The sequence below is a fragment of the Arvicanthis niloticus genome, chromosome X (assembly GCF_011762505.2).
Source record: "Arvicanthis niloticus isolate mArvNil1 chromosome X, mArvNil1.pat.X, whole genome shotgun sequence".
Classification (NCBI taxonomy): Eukaryota; Metazoa; Chordata; class Mammalia; order Rodentia; family Muridae; genus Arvicanthis; species Arvicanthis niloticus.
Window position 1 is genome coordinate 37,309,788 of NC_047679.1, and position 5,563 is coordinate 37,315,350.

A 5,563-nucleotide genomic window follows, 5' to 3' on the forward strand; every position below is an offset into this window, starting at 1 on the left:
AAAGATAAAGACCTAAGGCTACTCAAAACACTGAGAATAAAGATTGATTGAAAACTCAGCCCATGAAAAGATGTTTATACCAGTAGGTTAAGTTTCAACAAGCATTGTGGAAGAGAGGAAAGAAAGCACATAATAGTCACAGGATAAGGGCAAGGTCTCCAAAATCTTCTAAGCAGAACACAGGCTTGTGGGGTATGAACTAACAAGAACTGTGTGTACTGGTACTGAGTCCACAGAAGTTAGTTACTAATAACAGTTAGCTATGAAGGCATAAAATATCCCTCTGACCCTAACACATACTACTGATCTCTTGACAACTAGCAGATATTCAGAAAGAAAGAGGCATGATATCCAGTGGTGTGGCCACTGGTAAATCCAACATGTTGTGATGGATAGTTACAAACTTATCATCAAACAAGCAACCCTGATTAATCTCTTTGAGACACACACACACACACACACACACACACACACACACACAAACAAATGCACATGCATGTACACACATAAGCACACACACAGAAAACTCCCAAATACACAGGAAAAACATTCATAATTATGGGATATGGTTGGTCAAGGTCCCAATGAAATAGGCCAGAGTGGGAGGAAGACTAAAGTACATAATGCATGTATATAAAGATGTGAAAGATGAAAATGTACTAATAAAGAAAATTCTAGAATAGGGGGAAATTCAAAAACTTAAAGCTCAACAACAAAATAAGATAGACACACAAAGAAATGAAAAACAAGAGCCTGGATTGATCTCTGACAAGATTATAAGCAGGCTAAACAGTAATCAAAAGTCTTGTTTTAAAATGAGCACTTTTTGTTATCTTCCGAATGTCCTTGAAAATGACTGTTTCAAAAGAGAATGCAGAGAAAGACAATTTTTGTCCTAATGTCGCAATTACAGTTAAAAAAATCATCCCTAAATAAAAGATATTACTTATTTTCTTTTTGGTAAGAATTAACAGAGTATCTGCCTTTCTTACTCAAAGTAAGCTAAACAACATCCCTGATTGTAGGTCTGCAACATCTTCAATTCCTATGACAATGAAATTTAATATGGAGATCTTTGAAAAGTTTATGTGTTTATTATCTCATATGACTTACAAAAATCTCAAATTTATTATTTGTATATTAAGACTATTATTAGAAAAGAAAATAGTAAAATTGATCTTATAAAAACTACAAGTTATTTAGAGATATTTTTATTAACAGAAAGCATATTATCCTTTTAGTTTTGTTACCTTGACTATTCAAAACATAAAAAAGAAAAATTATTTCTTTATAGAATCTGTTTTGAATTTCATTATTAAAATTTTGTAGCCAAATTAAAATTTCATAAGTTAATAAAACTTTTATGAGTCCCATGAACAGTGACTTACATAAACAAGTTATATTTAAAGTAATTTATGGCATGTGTGTAAGTGGATGTGAGCCACCCCCCAGAGCTGTGTTTGGTTTGCAGAACCAGTTAGTGATACTGGACCAGCCTCCTGCTGCCATATCCCAATACCTGTGTTCCCTCCCGCCAACATATCTCTGTTCATCAGAAACTTGGGGGACAACACCAGGTCTAAAGATTTATGTTGGAAATTTGGTTGTTATGTTTCAATAGTAGATGTTTATGTTCCACTTGATTTCTACACTTGATGTCCAAGAGGATTTGCAAATGTTCAGCTTGAGGCTATTTGTGATGCTGAAGAAGCTTTACATAATTTGAACAGAAAATGGATTTGTGTGCATCAAATTGAAATACAGTTCACACAGGGGGATCTGAAGACACCAAATCAAGTGAAAACCAAGGGAGTAATATATACAGCTCTATACAATATGAGAATTATGACTGGTATAGATGTTCTCAGAGCCATAGTTATGAAAGGAGGAGATCAAGGAGTTACTCTTTTGATTATAACTGTAAGAAATCTTACAGTTCTATAAACAATAGACAGACTGGAAGACCATGGCTGAAACCATTCCAATAATGACAGATACAAACACTGAAATCAATATTTTTAAAGATCTAAATGCAATTCGAGATTAGGGTCCAAGTCCCAGCTCAAGAAAGAAATGAAGGCTAAATCATATTCTGTTTGCATCTCACACCAAAAGTAGAGGCACCTCTAAAATAGATTCCTAAACACATTATATGTCTGTCTCAAGATATGAAAAGGAATCAAGGTAAAAAGAACCACCTAGACCTAAATCTCAGTCAAGATCACAGTCTAGGTCTAGGTCAAAATCTAGATCATGGCCTTGAACTAGTCCCAAGTTCAGTGTCCACTGATAGTATAAATCATTTACTCACAGTTTGGTATACTTAATTTATCAAGAATACAATGTTGAAAGATTAATTTAAAAACAAACAAAAGCAAGCAAACAAAACGTATTAGATTTCCCTATACTGGGCAGTGGTTATAATTAAAATCATATGGTGTTGAGAAGCCACTCTTTTTTGTTTGTTTGTTTTTTCGAGACAGGGTTTCTCTGTGTAGTCCTGGCAGTCCTGGAACTCACTCTGTAGACCAGGCTGGCCTCGAACTCAGAAATCTGCCCACTTCTGCCTCCCAAATGCTGGGGTTAAAGGTGTGTGCCACCACTGCCAGGCTGCGAAGCTGCTCTTAAGAGTCTAGTTTGTCTCGCATAGGTGGGAGAGGAGATTCTTCGTCCCATGAAGGATGAACACTGAATGGGGAGTGGAATTTGAGGGTGGGGAGGTGGGGGCAGGTGGGGGCACATCCTCATAGAAGCATGAGGAGAGGGGATGGGATAGGAGGTTTCTGGGTGGTGGGGGAAGGGGGTTAAGGGATAAAATCTGAAATGTAAATATAATATCCAATAAAAAAATAAATAAAAGAGTCTAGTTTTTTTTTTTTTTAATTTTATGGGCAGCTATCAATTTGTGGTGCCTCTTTAAATCTTTGTAAGGATTCTAATTTTTTATGCTTGAAGTATTTGGTAAAAAGATGTTGGTCTACCATAATTGCAATTTTCTTATTAAAAATAAAATTTTGTATTCATATTTGGTAGAACTGTTAACCTAGAAATGTAGCTTGCTAATAAGATAGAATGATACAAAAGTGAAGTTGTAGCCACATTACAACACTGACTACTCAGAAAAAATTAGGCTCAGGGTAGACCTTTAAGTCTCATCAAGCTGTCTAAGCTCATGATGATTATTTATGGTGCAATATGGATTACTTATTTTGTTAAATCCACTGTCTGAGGATTGATGCCAACTGGGTTAAATAGTGTTTTCAGGGAGATTGGCCTTTTCACTAGAACATGGAGCTTTTACTGCTTTCTCCCTACCTCAATCACTATTGGTTTCTAAGATTTGGAACATTAAAGCATAAGTGAAAAAACTCTCTCTTAAGTCTTGAGTGTGCCAATGATTACCAAAATCATTTTAAGAGGAAAAGACTGTTCTCAGCACAGTTTCTCTACAATTTAACTATTATTGAGCATTGATCTTTAGGGGTTTTGTTTTCATTTTTTCTGTTAGAAATAAGTAAACTGAAAGTACATTTTGTTTTTTTATACGAATAGAGTAAAACAAAATGAATTTTGATGCACACAGCACTTGGAATGTGCATTTGTATCAAAATCTACCAGTTCTTCATGGGGTAGGCTTGCTCTTTACACCTCAGTTTATTATTGGTAGACAAGTTGAGATGACACACTTAGGTGATCATGTGATGCCATTAATTTTTTCAGAAAAGTTGAGTTTTAAACCAAAGTCACATCACTTAGTTTACAGTTATATAGGGCATGACTAAAAATTAATGAAATGATACACTTAAGTATTTGAAATTTATAGTAGTTCAAGATTTTTATGGTGGTAACAAAATGACCTTCCAGTCTGTGCCTGTGCCCTGAGCAGCTTTTGAGCATCAGGTCAGCACCTAATCCCCCCAAACCCATAGGAGCCTTGACTCCCAGGAGCTCTAACACACCCAGGAACATAGGAGCATAGGATCACAGGATCTCAGGAGACTGATCACCCTAGAATTTCAGGATTCCAGAGTCAGTCTGACTCCCAGAAGCTCTTACACCCAGGAAGTCAGAATCACAGGATCTCAGAGACAGCTTGACTCTGAGGAGATCTGACACAACCAAGATAACAGAAATACAGGCTCGAGTCAGAAACAGTGAGGGAAGGTAGCACTAAAGATAACATTTATGCTCCAAATGCAAGGGCACTCACATTAATGGGGAAAAAAACTTTACTAAAGCTCAAAGCACATATTGTACCTCACACAATAATAGTCAGAGACTTCAATACGCAACACTCAGCAATGGACAGATCATGGAAACAGAAAATAAACAGAGACACAGTGAAACTAAGAGAATTAATGAACCAAATAGATTTAACATATGTATGTATATATGTGTGTATATATATGTGTATATATGTATATATATATATATATATATACAAATACACACATACACACACACACACACACACACACACACACACACACACACATATATATATATAACATTTAATCCCCCCAAAAAGAATACACCTTCTTCACAGAACCTCATGGTACATTCTCCAAAATTGAACATATAATTGGTCACAAAACAGGTGTCAAATGATACAAAAAAGATGAAGTAATCCCATGCACCCATGTCAGGTCACCATGTATTAAGACTGGTCTTCAATAATGAAAAAAAAAAAACAATGGAAAACCCACATAAATATGGAAACTGAGCAATACTCTATTCAATGATAAATTGATCAGAAAATAAATAAAGAAATTAAAGAGTTTATAGAATGTAATGAAAATGAGGGTACATCATACCAAAACTTATGGGATACAATGAAGGCAGTGTTAAAAGGAAAACTCATAGCTCTAAGTTCTGACAAGAAGACAACTAGAGAGAGCATACACTAGTAGCTTGAAAATACACTTGAAAGCTCTAAAACAAAAAGAAGCAAATGTACCCAAGAGAAGTAGATGGCAGGAAATAATCACACTCAGGGCTGAAATCAACCAAGTAGAAACAAAAAGAACTATACAAAGAATTAACAAAACCAGGAGCTGTCTCTGAGAAAATCAAAAAGATAGATAAATGTGGGGAAGAAATCTCGCGGGCAGGGGGGAGGGAGTCTGGCGGCAGGGTCCCAGGGCGGTACTGTCATCAGGGTCCCGGGCAGGCTTCCCACATCGCCAGCGGAGGTCATGCAGCTGTCGGTGGGTGGGCCGGCGGCTACATCGACGAGGTTCCAGGGTTCCAAAAGCTGGGAATAAGGCTGAAAGACCATGCGAAATGTGGAGTCTGGTTTTCCAAAGCTTATTGTTCATGACATGTTTAATAGATGTAAGTGGTACGCGCTTCCCCCTCCAAAAGCTGGGGAGACCAATCTTATAGGGAAGGGAGAAAGGGGAGGGAATAACTTAATTAGCTACGCCCCTGGCCTTTTGATAATTCATTAATATTTAAATCTCTGGAGGTGGAGACTTGTTAATCATGTAGACCTGTGCCCTACATGACTAAAGGTGGCAGGTTAAATGAAGTTACCTCATCCAAGGCCCAACAGACAAAGCTT

At 36.7% G+C, this 5,563-nt stretch overlaps 1 pseudogene; it reads left to right on the forward strand.

Moving 5' to 3' along the window:
* Window positions 1-344: 344 nt before the first annotated feature.
* On the forward strand, window positions 345-2,290 carry LOC117694908 (uncharacterized; annotated as a pseudogene).
* Window positions 2,291-5,563: the final 3,273 nt, after the last annotated feature.